Below are 15,022 nucleotides of genomic sequence, written 5' to 3' on the forward strand. Positions count from 1 at the left end.
AGAGGGTAGTGGGGTCGCTAAGGCTCTCAACTTTCGCGGTGGAAAAAAGTAAATCAAAATGTTTAAAAGAAGAATGGCAATTGTGACGATCTCCTAAACTGACAGCATTACAAAACCGCCGCTCTGTATACCCTGTAGTGTTCCGTGAGAGATATATCACTGTTAAGGGGGCGATGGTAGCGTTCAGGGGGGAGAAGACGATCCACTGGTGAACTATAACCACATAAATCACTGAATACATAAGTAGATAAATGATTACAATCAATCCCTTTTCTTATTCTGCTTCCTCAACACGCAAGCGTCAGGCTGCACAATGACCGAGAGGGCAGTACGTAATGGATGTTACAGGTGGAGGGTTAGGTAATGGTTCCAGAGGTCTTCCTCCACTGGACAGCAGGGCCTGTACAGACCATGGAAGATCCATGTCTTCTAATCACACACACACACACACAGAGTCAGGAGCTAGACTGGAACCCCAAAGCGTAAGGATTTAAATGCGACTGGCGGCCCTAATGACCCTAAAGCGAGGTATTAAGAATTGCGCTCGATGCGGCGGACCAAGCCAGTGCATGGACGTCCCCTCCAGCCTTTTGCAGGCAGCGCGCGCACGCGCATCGCCGCTGCCGAACATCTGTGGGCCGAACAATATCGCCTCTCAAAGCGACCACAATGGTCTTGACGGGATGAGAGGCTATGCCATGGCATCGCCTACTCGCTTCTCCAACCTCCTCCTCCTCCTCCTCCGTCGATGTCTGGCTGAGGACCTTCCACATGATGTCACACAGCACCGATACGTCTGGCTCTTGTCGCAAGGCCGAACACGAGAAAAAGTCTGAGGATAATCATCCTAACCTCTCCAAGACAGACTTCCCAACCAGCAAAATGCCCTCAAAAACAAACCCCTCAACTACCAAAACTCACACACACACAAAAAAAAAAACCAGACCTCTCAGCCACCGGAACGCACCAAAACAGACCTCTCAACTACCAGAACCCACACAAACAGACCAATCAACTACCAGAACCCACAAAAACAGACCCCTCAACCACCAGAAGCCCACAGAAACAGACCTCTCTCCACCACGAGAGAGGCCGCTCTCTCCCCCCCTTCGCTCAAACACGTTTCCTAATAGTCAATTAATCCGCATATAAACCAGATTACCCACAATACAGTTCCGGGAACCAGGCAGCGTGACAGTCAATCCCCCAGGGGAAACAATCGGCTCCCGGGAAATTCCTTTATCGCAACCAATACCCATTGAGGAGATTGTAAAGAGGCCCTTGTAAGGCGCCGTGATGCGATGACATCTCCTCCCTCTTGGCGCCCCCTTCTTCCGACAACAAACCTCTCCCTTACTCCCACTCTCCCTCTTCTTTCCTCCCTCCCAAAGTCTCTCTCTTCTCTCTCTCTCTCTCTCTCTCTCTCTCTCTCTCTCTCTCTCTCTCTCTCTCTCTCTCTCTCCCAAAATCGGAATCCAATACGAAGGCAGCGAGAGGACGCCACTAACGCTCTTCTTCCAGCAGTCCGACACCCAACAGTATCCATCCTCCCGTCGCGACCACCGCCGCCCCGGTCCACGTCGACATCGATGATGGACCGACCCCTCGTCCTCCTCCTCCTCCTGCCGCGCCTTCTTCCCAACCTCGGGCGCGCCATTTTCGTCCGTCTTCATCACGCGCCGCTGAGGGCGTTATCTACCTTTTATCACAAAGCCGAGGCTCTTCCCGTCATCCACACGTTATCTCTTATCAGTGGTCACATGTTTCCACCCTCAGCCACTCCTTCCTGTACTCCACTCCGCGCCTGATCCTACTTTACCAGTCAATAACCCGAGTGCTCCCCGTTCTGCGTCCAACCCCAACCCTCCCTCCACACTCCCCAAATTCATACCATTTCCGCCACAGGCGCGCGCGCAGGCGCCCCCATTACGCCATTCCATCCACCCCCACGAATGACCCCATTCCACCTGGTCGTACAGCACCCACGATCACCTACATCCTTAACGAGTCGTCCGTTCCTAACCAACCCTGCCACCCACACCCCACACCCACCCTTCCCATCTAGAGATATCCTCCCCCTCCCTCACGCAACGCAACCCGGACCTCTCCTAATCGTCCTGACCCCCCTCCCCCCCCAACTAATCACCCTACTCCTGATCCTTTCCCCTAATCACCCCACTCCTCGTCCGCACTGCCAGCTCCCTCTTCATCAAGTCTGCTGGGGGGAGTAGAGGGGAGAAGGGGGAGCGGAGTGGTGGGGAGAGGACCTGCTGGAGGGGGTGAGAATGTTTGATTGTTCCCTGGATGGCAATAAAAGTCGGTTCGTTTGATTCTTTTGAGAGGAGAATATTGCCATAAAGGAAAATGTTGTGTTATGAGTCTTTGTGACAGCCAGCGGACGGGGGACCTGTATGGATATTGATCGTCATTTTTTTTTTCCCTCCCTCTCATTCTTTCCATGCGCCACGTAGTGGCCGTCCGGCACAACGTCTACCCTCAAACCTCCATGGTTCTGGTGGACGTGGCTACATGTAATACACAGGCATCTACGGTCGGCCCTCTTGACTGTCTGTGCGTGTGTGTGGTTGATGTATCCTTCTACAAGCTCCTGTAGGGGTTCAGCTCGAGCCACTGGCTGCTGAAGCACTCTCAGGCAGGCACTTCTCAATCACAACACCAATCTCTACAGGAGAAGTGAAAGAATCGAACCCACGTGTCTCTAACTGACGTATATGTTCGCCAACCAGGGGGAATGTCGAGGAGCGATGGCCAGCGAAGACTGACCTCGAGGTCAGTCAGCTGTGGTGGTCAGAGCCAAGGACACCACTGGTCATTCCCAGTTACTGTGAGTGTTGAGACCTTGTTCTATATGAAAGGAACTGACGATGAAGCAACAACCTTTCATCAGCACGTAATTAGCGTTTTTCCTCCTCCTCCTCCTCCTCCATATGAGGTGGGTGGGAAGAGGAGTTGAGGAAGGGCACTGACGCAGTGTGTGTGGAGCAAAGAAGGTCGTCTTGGCGACTAGCTCCTGACGCATACCAAGTCATCCACGTCACACATGACGCCACTCCCCCTTTCCTCCGAGACGTATCTACGCCAATCACCTTACGCAATGCATAGCATTCACCAGCAAAGACTGACAAGAGGGAGGTAACGTAACGACCTGTCCCACTGATCAGTACTACGTCCACCTGAAATATGTTACTGTCAAGAGTGTAACTCGTCAAAACCATCATTAACCCTTTACGTTACGTGAGATAACGTAGGGCTACGTTAACGTCTGGGAATAAAGTGACGCTTGCTATAGTGTGTGTGTGTGTGTGTGTGTGTGTGTGTGTGTGGTTAGTTAAGGCACCAACAGATGATGCCACCTGCACCAGCCACACACCTCAGGAATCAAAGAGGCTCACCAGGTACCATGCGCACACTGTGAGGCGGAGGATACAACCCTCCCGCGGGTCTTGGTGGTTGCAGGGGGACGACGGGGTCGTCTCCTCCTCCTGCCAGCTCCTCACCACAAGCCACGACGCCATCTAGGCAGCCACCCACTCGCCACAACTGTTTCGCAACTGCCGTCCTTGGCTGACTGACGTGTATCTTGTGAGGTATAATGGCTCGTACCCTCGGTCGCCAGCCATTCAGGCAATCTTTCTCCTTTCCTAATCCTCTTCCTCCCGTGCTCATGCCTCCCTTAATCAGCTCCCTACAGCCCTTATCCCTTTCCCAATCACCTTCCATTCCTCCCCGATCGGGCCGCCCCCGTCTCCTTCCCATATGTTAAACACCACCCTCACCTACTTCCTTCCTCCTCTCCCTTTTTTTTCATTCCAGCACTTCAACACTTATAACTCCTCACTCACACCCCCTCGGAACCTACCTCCCTCACATCCCCCTCCCACTCAAGCCCTCTCCAAGGCCATCCCATCCCCACCCACCCAGCCAGGTCCGGAGGCACAATATTGGCCCTTCAATCACACTCGCGTCCGCTACAAAAGAGGCCAATATACACCTCTGTTCTGGCCCCCATATCTGGAGGTGTCTCCATGGGGGGATGATGAGGCCTGCTTACAGCTTGCATGGGGGGATGATGAGGTCTGCTTACAGCTTGCATGGGGGGATGATGAGGTCTGCTTACAGCTTGCATGGGGGGATGATGAGGTCTGCTTACAGCTTGCATGGGGGGTATGATGAGGCCTGCTTACAGCTTGCATGGGGGGATGATGAGGCCTGCTTACAGCTTGCATGGGGGGATGATGAGGCCTGCTTACAGCTTGCATGGGGGGATGATGAGGTCTGCTTACAGCTTGCATGGGGGGATGATGAGGTCTGCTTACAGCTTGCATGGGGGGTATGATGAGGCCTGCTTACAGCTTGCATGGGGGGATGATGAGGCCTGCTTACAGCTTGCATGGGGGGATGATGAGGTCTGCTTACAGCTTGCATGGGGGGATGATGAGGCCTGCTTACAGCTTGCATGGGGGATGATGAGGCCTGCTTACAGCTTGCATGGGGGGATGATGAGGCCTGCTTACAGATTCTCTTGCATGGGGGGATGATGAGGCCTGCTTACAGCTTGCATGGGGGATGATGAGGCCTGCTTACAGCTTGCATGGGGGGATGATGAGGCCTGCTTACTGATTCTCTTGCATGGGGGGATGATGAGGCCTGCTTACTGATTCTCTTGCATGGGGGGATGATGAGGCCTGCTTACAGCTTGCATGGGGGGATGATGAGGCCTGCTTACAGCTTGCATGGGGGGATGATGAGGCCTGCTTACAGCTTGCATGGGGGGATGATGAGGCCTGCTTACAGATTCTCTTGCATGGGGGGATGATGAGGCCTGCTTACAGCTTGCATGGGGGGATGATGAGGCCTGCTTACAGCTTGCATGGGGGGATGATGAGGCCTGCTTACAGCTTGCATGGGGGGATGATGAGGCCTGCTTACTGATTCTCTTGCATGGGGGGATGATGAGGCCTGCTTACAGCTTGCATGGGGGGATGGTGAGGCCTGCTTACTGATTCTCTTGCATGGGGGGATGATGAGGCCTGCTTACAGCTTGCATGGGGGGATGGTGAGGCCTGCTTACTGATTCTCTTGCATGGGGGGATGATGAGGCCTGCTTACTGATTCTCTTGCATGGGGGGATGATGAGGCCTGCTTACTGATTCTCTTGCATGGGGGGGGGACGATGAGGCCTGCTTACAGCTTGCATGGGGGGATGATGAGGCCTGCTTAACGGATTTCATCATATGCTTAAGTGGCTTGAGGGGAGGGGAAGGGGAAGGGGGGGAATAACAGAGAAGTCCCATCACCAACACCAGGTGGGGGGGGGGGTAAGGTCTCCCTATTAAACCCTTTCCCCCCAATTAAACCCCTCCATCACCCCCATCACCCAGCAGAGAAGTATTCCTCCCCCTCTCTGTATCCCCCCCCCTTTTTAGGGGGGGAAGGGAGGAGGATGGGTCACCACCAGCGAGCTAAACAGAAAAAAAAAGAGAAAAAAAAAGATAAAAAAAGGAAATATTACAAAAAAAGGAAATATTACATGTAAGTTCAGAGACACACGAAGGTGACCTTTTTAAACCCCACAGAGCCGATTCCTGGTCCGTGGCTTTGATCAATAAGATTGGCTGTTTGGTGGCTTTGATCCCGCAGCTTGCACTCTGACGCCACCCACTCTCATACCATTCCCATCGCCAAGGGTGAGAGAGAGAGAGAGAGAGAGAGAGAGAGAGAGAGAGAGAGAGAGAGAGAGAGAGAGAGAGAGAGAGAGAGAGAGTAACCTGGGGGGGTTACCCGAATACTCTCTCCCCTCCCCTGTTTCTACTCACCTATCTACCGTCAGGGATGGTGTTACCATTCACGTCAACCTGTCCAATGTTACCCCAGTGCCATTCCTATCACTAGTTTACCTCCAGTGGGTACTATTCCTATCACCAGTTTACCTCCAGTGGGTACCATTCCTATCACCAGTTTACCTCCAGTGGGTACCATTCCTATCACTAGTTTACCTCCAGTGGGTACCATTCCTATCACTAGTTTACCTCCAGTGGGTACCATTCCTATCACTAGTTTACCTCCAGTGGGTACCATTCCTATCACTAGTTTACCTCCAGTGGGTACCATTCCTATCACCAGTTTACCTCCACTGGGTACCATTCCTATCACCAGTTTACCCCCACTGGGTACCATTCCTATCACCAGTTTACCTCCACTGGGTACCATTCCTATCACCAGTTTACCCCCACTGGGTACCATTCCTATCACCAGTTTACCTCCACTGGGTACCATTCCCATCACCAGTTTACCCCCATCACCATGAGGGGCAGTACCATTCCTAACCCCGTACCCTCACATCACTAGGAATACCATCACCATTCCTAACACCTTCCCACGGGTCAAGATTCCCCCTTCCCTTCCCACGGGTCAAGATTCCCCCTTCCCTTCCCACGGGTCAAGATTCCCCCTTCCCTTCCCACGACTCAAGATTCCCCCTTCCCTTCCCACGACTCAAGATTCCCCCTTCCCTTCCCACGGGTCAAGATTCCCCCTTCCCTTCCCACGGGTCAAGATTCCCCCTTCCCTTCCCACGAGTCAAGATTCCCCCTTCCCTTCCCACGACTCAAGATTCCCCCTTCCCTTCCCACGACTCAAGATTCCCCCTTCCCTTCCCACGAGTCAAGATTCCCCCTTCCCTTCCCACGAGTCAAGTTTCCCCCTTCCCTTCCCACGGGTCAAGATTCCCCCTTCCCTTCCCACGGGTCAAGATTCCCCCTTCCCTTCCCACGGGTCAAGATTCCCCCCTTCCCTTCCCACGGGTCAAGATTCCCCCTTCCCTTCCCACGGGTCAAGATTCCCCCTTCCCTTCCCACGGGTCAAGATTCCCCCTTTCCCTTTCCCCCGGGTCAAGTTTCCCCCCCCCTTCCCCTTCCCCCGATCAAGATTCCCCCTTCCCTTCCCACGACTCAAGATTCCCCCTTCCCTTCCCACGAGTCAAGATTCCCCTTCCTTCCCACGAGTCAAGATTCCCCCTTCCCTTCCCACGGGTCAAGATTCCCCCCTCCCACGAGTCAAGATTCCCCCTTCCCTTCCCACGGGTCAAGATTCCCCCCTCCCACGAGTCAAGATTCCCCCTTCCCTTCCCACGACTCAAGATTCCCCCTTCCCTTCCCACGGGTCAAGATTCCCCCTTCCCTTCCCACGAGTCAAGATTCCCCCTTCCCTTCCCACGGGTCAAGATTCCCCCTTCCCTTCCCACGAGTCAAGATTCCCCCTTCCCTTCCCACGAGTCAAGATTCCCCCTTCCCTTCCCACAACTCAAGATTCCCCCTTCCCCTCCCACGAGTCAAGATTCCCCCTTCCCTTCCCACGAGTCAAGATTCCCCCTTCCCTTCCCACGGGTCAAGATTCCCCCTTCCCTTCCCACGGGTCAAGATTCCCCCCTCCCACGAGTCAAGATTCCCCTTCCTTCCCACGACTCAAGATTCCCCCTTCCCTTCCCACGGGTCAAGATTCCCCCCTCCCACGAGTCAAGATTCCCCTTCCTTCCCACGAGTCAAGATTCCCCCCTCCCACGAGTCAAGATTCCCCCCTCCCACGAGTCAAGATTCCCCCTTCCCTTCCCACGGGTCAAGATTCCCCCTTCCCTTCCCACGACTCAAGATTCCCCCTTCCCTTCCCACGAGTCAAGATTCCCCCTTCCCTTCCCACGACTCATGATTCCCCCTTCCCTTCCCACGGGTCAAGATTCCCCCTTCCCTTCCCACGGGTCAAGATTCCCCTTCCTTCCCACGAGTCAAGATTCCCCCCTCCCACGAGTCAAGATTCCCCTTCCTTCCCACGAGTCAAGATTCCCCTTCCTTCCCACGAGTCAAGATTCCCCCCTCCCACGAGTCAAGATTCCCCCCTCCCACGAGTCAAGATTCCCCCTTCCCTTCCCACGGGTCAAGATTCCCCCTTCCCTTCCCACGGGTCAAGATTCCCCCCTCCCACGAGTCAAGATTCCCCCTTCCCTTCCCACGACTCATGATTCCCCCTTCCCTTCCCACGACTCATGATTCCCCCTTCCCTTCCCACGAGTCAAGATTCCCCCTTCCCTTCCCACGACTCAAGATTCCCCCTTCCCTTCCCACGACTCAAGATTCCCCTTCCTTCCCACGAGTCAAGATTCCCCCTTCCCTTCCCACGACTCAAGATTCCCCTTCCTTCCCACGAGTCAAGATTCCCCCTTCCCTTCCCACGGGTCAAGATTCCCCCTTCCCTTCCCACGACTCATGATTCCCCCTTCCCTTCCCACGGGTCAAGATTCCCCTTCCTTCCCACGAGTCAAGATTCCCCCTTCCCTTCCCACGGGTCAAGATTCCCCCTTCCCTTCCCACGACTCATGATTCCCCCTTCCCTTCCCACGAGTCAAGATTCCCCCCTCCCACGAGTCAAGATTCCCCTTCCTTCCCACGAGTCAAGATTCCCCCTTCCCTTCCCACGAGTCAAGATTCCCCCTTCCCTTCCCACGAGTCAAGATTCCCCTTCCTTCCCACGAGTCAAGATTCCCCCTTCCCTTCCCACGGGTCAAGATTCCCCCTTCCCTTCCCACGGGTCAAGATTCCCCCTTCCCTTCCCACGGGTCAAGATTCCCCCCTCCCACGAGTCAAGATTCCCCCCTCCCACGAGTCAAGATCTCCCCCCTCCCACGAGTCAAGATTCCCCCTTCCCTTCCCACGAGTCAAGATTCCCCCTTCCCTTCCCACGGGTCAAGATTCCCCTTCCTTCCCACGAGTCAAGATTCATTCCCGCCACAAAAATTCTATACATCATCACCGACCCAGACCGACTGACTGACTGACTGACTGTGCTTATCTGTCAGTCACCGTCAGCAGTTCTCTTCGTCAGGAGGACAGGACGAGAGGCAGGGAGATTCGACAGGAAGACGAGGCGCATCATTATGAACCACCCAATCGTACACGCCCTCACGCCATCCTAGGTAACCCACCCTCTGGCACACGAAGTCGAGATGGTCACAGGAAGGCCCAGCCGCCCACCATGCCACCCCGGACGCCCTTCATGCCGCCCAACCCATCCACGGATGCCGCCCGCCCGCCACCCATCCTATCCCTGGTCTACACTCACTCACGGCATCACCAATCATCCCTAAGTTCAAAACTGTCTACGACTCGACGGGATTATTAAGTAGTCAAATGAGATGGGAGCTACGTAAGGCGGGAGCCAATCACCTGCCGCCGCTTCTCTGTGGGAACCAATCACCAGCCGTCGTTCTTGGACGAAGACCAATCGCCCGCCACCATTTTTGCGCTCGACGCGATCATCTTCCGTGTCTCATCGGCAACACGGCGCAATGTTCGTCGCTGAAGAAAATGACAGCGATGTCACCATCACTCATGTTCAGTCAACGTCCATCTGTGTCTCACTCAAGGAAGAATTTCAAGCGAAGAAATCGTTAACTTTACGCAAGGGAAGGCCCAAGGTCGACGCCTGAGATGGTCAGTCAACCCCTTCAAGGACGACCCTTGAGCACGAACGCACGACCCCTTGAGCACGACGGTGCGACCCTTGAGCACAACGGCGCGACCCTTGAGCACGAAGGCACGACCCTTGAGCACGAAGGCACGACCCTTGAGCACGAAGGCACGACCCTTGAGCACGACGGTACGACCCTTGAGCACGAAGGCACGAACCTTGAGCACGACGGCGCGACCCTTAAGCACGAAGGCACGAACCTTGAGCACGACGGCGCGACCCTTGAGCACGAAGGCACGAACCTTGCGCACGACGACGCGACCCTTGAGCACGACGGCGCAACCCTTAGCACGAAGGCACGACCCTTGAGCACGACGGCGCGACCCTTGAGCGCGACGGCGCGACCCTTGAGCACGACGGCGCGACCCTTGAGCACGACGGTGCGACCCTTGAGCACGACAGCGCGACCCTTGAGCACGACGGCGCGACCCTTGAGCACGACGGTGCGACCCTTGAGCACGACGGTAGGACCCTTGAGCACGACGGTGCGACCCTTGAGCACAACGGTGCGACCTTAGAGCACGACGGTAGGACCCTTGAGCACGACGGTAGGACCCTTGAGCACGACGGTGCGACCCTTGAACACGACGGCACGACGACCCTTAGCTGTGATGGTCGTTACGCGTGGGCAGGAAAGGAGGGGGTGGGGGGGCAATTATCATCCTAGTCAAGATGGAAAGGTGGGAATTCTTGTAGTACGGGCACAGTGCGGGAAGGGCTATGGGGGGTGGGTTACTGCAGCACGTGTAGTGACCCCACCCTGGCAGTGTGGAGGCGAAGCGGGGTGGGCTGCTGCAGCGTGGGTTGTGAGCCCACCTTGGAAATGTGGAGGTCTACGGAGGTGTGGGGTCCTGCAACCAGGGTTGTGAAACCACCCTGGCACACTTCACACCTACATCATGACCACAATAATGACACACTTCTCTCTCTCCAGCCTTCGTCCTGACGCTCGTTACACCCTTCTTCCACACGAGGAACCACAACAACCCTCCTCCTCCCCACCTCATTTACTCCATCCATACACGATCGTGGCTCATCCAATCATCAACAGAACAAAAATGGCGTGCTCCATCCCGATCAACCTAACGCAAATATTTATATATTCTCGTCTTCCTCCGCCATGGTGTATCATACTTCCTCGAAGCCCTGGTGGCTTGGGACGGATTCTAATTAAGAGTCATGAGGATCGGGCTGCTTCCTCCCCATCACGGCCGAGGCCAGCACCGACCACAGGCTGACATGGGCATCACTGCAGTGGGGAACACAACAGGTCTACAGGGGGAACGAGACACAAGGATGACACTGGACCTATTCAAGTTAAAACGAACTGGATTACCTGAATAAATAAATAAATAAATAAATATATATATATATATATATATATATATATATATATATATATATATATATATATATCCTATGAGTCCATGGGGGAAAATGAAACAGGATAAGTTCCCAAGTGCACTTTCGTGTAATAATCACATCATCAGGGGAGACACATGTAATATATGTCAGTTGATAATACAGCGAAGAGACGTAGCTAGGACGCCATCTAATCAGCTCAGGAACACAAGAGGCACAAGTATTTCTACCAAGCCCGACCCACGTGCAGGTCTGCGGGGTGGGTCCCAGCACAGCTGAGAATAATTCAATTTCCACCCTCGTCCACGGCATGTGTGGCACCTCTCATGAGTGGACCATGTGGCGGGGCCATCACTTGGCACCTGACCCGGCACTGCCAAGTGCCAAGTGTCAGCTCAGGTCCACTCCACCACCACCACCACACTCCTGGCTCACCACCACACCACCATCACAACCACCACTCCTGGCTCACCACACCACCACCACCACACTCCTGGCTCACCACACCACCATCACCACACTCCCGGCTCACCACATCACCACTACACCCCATCCCGAAACCCATCACTACCCTCCCCCTTCCCCAGTACACCTTACCCTCACCCCTACACCGTAATTTGACCGCTAGTGCTACACCCTGTCTTCAGTGCCACACGTCATTTTCACCCACACCTCATCTTCTCACTACACCTTTGCTAGCGTCCCCCCCCCCCCCCCCGCATCATTACTGCTACAACCAAACCTCGACGGTGCACACACACACACACACGTGTGTACGACTCCCCCCCCCCCGTATACTAACTGTAAGATATTACACAAACACACACACACACACACACACATACATATATATTAAGCGAGACATCTGGCCACTAATCACCTTGCAAAGCGAAGCTGCCGCTGCAGCATCGCTTACTTAACAACCCCTCTGATGACCCACCAAGATGATCATGGCGGCAAAACAGCGACACACACACACACACACACACACACACACACACGGGGGGGGGGGGAGAGAGAAAAAAACTGAATAAAACGTTGAGTGATGATGACTTTTATGGGCAATAGGTGTGACACGAGGATGTAACAGGCGATCACTATGGCAGGAACCTGGGCCACGAAACAAGGTGTGAACCAGGTTGGAACCCTGGGGCCCGGGGGGGAGGTGATGAGGGCACGCTGAGCTCATGTGAGGCGAGGTGAGACCAGGTCACGAACTGAGGCAGCGGAGGAGATGAGGAAGAAGAGATAGATAGATAGATAGAGATATACAGATAGATAGATAGATAGATAGATAGATAGATAGATAGATAGATAGATAGAGAGAGAGAGAGAGAGAGAGAGAGAGAGAGAGAGAGAGAGAGAGAGAGAGAGAGAGAGAGAGGACCTCAAACGAAGCTGAGGACGACAGTACGGACGGAGCCTCGTTCACATTACCCATGACTTCCGTTCTTATTTACGTCCTTCCTCTAATGTACATGACCTCTTCTGTAATTCACCTCCCCCCACCAACCCCCTGGTCCAACTCCCCTCTCCCCAAAACCAACCATCATCACTCTCTCTCTCTCTCTCTCTCTCTCTCTCATTAGTCTCATTAAAAACCTCATTAGAGCTCAGCCTTTCTGATGGTCCTTAGGATCGACCCCCCCCACACGCACCCACCCCCTATCTCCCCCCCCCCATTACCACCCCCCATCATCACTCCCTCACCCCAAAAAAATGAATTCCACGAGTAACGTGCGAATCAGCAGGAGGGAACTGCCCTTTCACAGAGAGAGAGAGAGAGAGAGAGAGAGAGAGAGAGAGAGAGAGAGAGAGAGAGAGAGAGAGAGAGAGAGAGAGAGAGAAGGAGGAGGAGGAGGAGGGAGGAAGCCCTTCCCCCCCAAACCCTCCTGCAGATTAATATCACAGGATATGGTGACCTTTTTTCACTGTCCCCTGTAAGTGGTCCTGCCCTTTTTAGAGCATTACGAAAAGAAAAGGGGGTTATGTATGTATGTATGTATGGGACGGAGGTGGGGGGTATGTATGTATGTATGTATGGGACGGAGGTGGGGGGTATGTATGTATGTATGGGACGGAGGTGGGGGGTATGTATGTATGTATGTATGGGACGGAGGTGGGGGGTATGTATGTATGTATGTATGGGACGGAGGTGGGGGTGAGGGGGTGGGGTTACTGGGGGGGGCTTTGCGCGTTCTCAAATGATCCTTTCAGAGGGTCGTAATCTCTCGGGAGGTTTTTTCGTAACCAGATCAATAAATAAAAAAAAAAGAAAGAAAACGGGTCGTGAAGGGCTACACAATATCACTCAAGGACGTGGAAGATAAAGTCACGCGTACGATCCTCCTCAACTGGCCCCAGGTCGCTACCATTCTCCCCCAAACCACCCCTCGTGAAGGACCCTACCTGAGCCAGGAGCCACGGAATGACCTTTGGCAGTACTCGTGTGACTGATAACTTAATGACTTCCTTCCCTCCCACCCTCCGCCGCCCATCCCTCCCGCCCTACCACACAAGTGGACACAAGCCACTCTCACCCACGACACCAAGAGGCAGCAAAATCGATGCTTCTTGACCTAATCTTTAATAACACCGTCGGTAGAGAGCTAACTCTCTCTCTCTCTCTCTCTCTCTCTCTCTCTCTCTCTCTCTCTCTCTCTCTCTCTCTCTCTCTCTCGACCTTAACTAGAAGACCATTGTCCTAAAAAAAAAAGGGGGGAGGGGGTGGAGGGAGGAGGAGGGTGGTGAGTGGGGTGGTAAAGGGGAGGGGAAGTGTTGAAACCTTTCCCCCACCGCCACCCCCACTGAAGAAGTTGGTAACGACCCTTGGATCTGATGGCCGTCCTTTTAAGGGTCTATAAGGGTCAGCAGCTGCTCCTCAATCCCATCCCGTCCCATCATCTCAGCCCCATATACACCCCGCCCCAGGAGAAACCAACCCCATCCCCCCCTTAACGACCTCCTTCCCCTTCCCCAACCACCCCAACCCTGACATCCTCACGATTGCCAGTAATAACATGTCCGGTGCCAGGTCTCTCTCTCTCTCTCTCTCTCTCTCTCTCTCTCTCTCTCTCTCTCTCTCTCTCTCTCTCTCCCCTAGAGGGGCAGGGCGCCACCAGCTTTTGGCCACTGCCACACATCAGGCCGGGAAGAGCCCTTGACCATCCCCCTCTCGTGCCAAACTCACAAGTGGCGCTCCGTCAAGTAGTGTCACTCACTCACTGGAGGGAGACGCGAGTGTGAGTGGTGAGGAGGGGGGTGGGAGTGCGAGTGTGGGTGGTGGTGGGGGAGTGCGAGTGTGGGTGGTGGTGGGGAGTGCGAGTGTGGGTGGTGGTGTGGAGTGCGAGTGTGGGTGGTAGTGGGGAGTGCGAGTGTGGGTGGTGGTGTGGAGTGCGAGTGTGGGTGATGGTGGGGAGAGCAAGTGTGGGTGGTGGGGGGGAGTGCGAGTGTGGGTGGTGGAGGGGAGTGTGGGTGGTGGAGGGGAGTGCGAGTGTGGGTGGTGGAGGGGTGCGAGTGTGGGTGGTGGTGGGGAGTGCGAGTGTGGGTGGTGGTGGGGAGTGCGAGTGTGGGTGATGGTGGGGAGGGCAAGTGTGGGTGGTGGAGGGGAGTGCATGTGTGGGTGGTGGTGGGGAGTGCGAGTGTGGGTGGTGGTGGGGAGGGCAAGTGTGGGTGGTGGGGGGGAGTGCGAGTGTGGGTGATGGTGGGGAGGGCAAGTGTGGGTGGTGGGGGGAGTGTAAGTGTGGGTGGTGGTGGTGGGGAGTGCAAGTGTGGGTGGTGGGGGGGAGTGCGAGTGTGGGTGGTGGTGGGGAGTGCGAGTGTGGGTGGTGGTGGGGAGTGCAAGTGTGGGTGGTGGTGGGGAGTGCGAGTGTGGGTGGTGGTGGGGAGTGCGAGTGTGGGTGGTGGGGGGGAGTGCGAGTGTGGGTGGTGGTGGGGAGTGCGACTGTGGGTGGTGGTGGGGAGTGCGAGTGTGGGTGGTGGGGGGGAGTGCGAGCGTGGGTGGTGGGGGGGAGTGCGAGTGTGGGTGGTGGTGGGGAGTGCGACTGTGGGTGGTGGTGGGGAGTGCGAGTGTGGGTGGTGGTGGGGAGTGCGAGTGTGGGTGGTGGGGGGGAGTGCGAGT

General features: G+C 55.1%; 1 protein-coding gene across 44 annotated transcripts in view; it reads right to left on the reverse strand.

Annotated features, from left to right (window-relative positions):
- LOC139762916 (CUGBP Elav-like family member 1) overlaps positions 1 to 15,022 on the reverse strand; it is a 464,351-nt gene that overhangs the window by 217,792 nt on the left and 231,537 nt on the right. The window lies entirely within an intron of this gene.

Source organism: Panulirus ornatus, chromosome 3 (genome assembly GCF_036320965.1).
Source record: "Panulirus ornatus isolate Po-2019 chromosome 3, ASM3632096v1, whole genome shotgun sequence".
Lineage (NCBI taxonomy): Eukaryota > Metazoa > Arthropoda > Malacostraca > Decapoda > Palinuridae > Panulirus > Panulirus ornatus.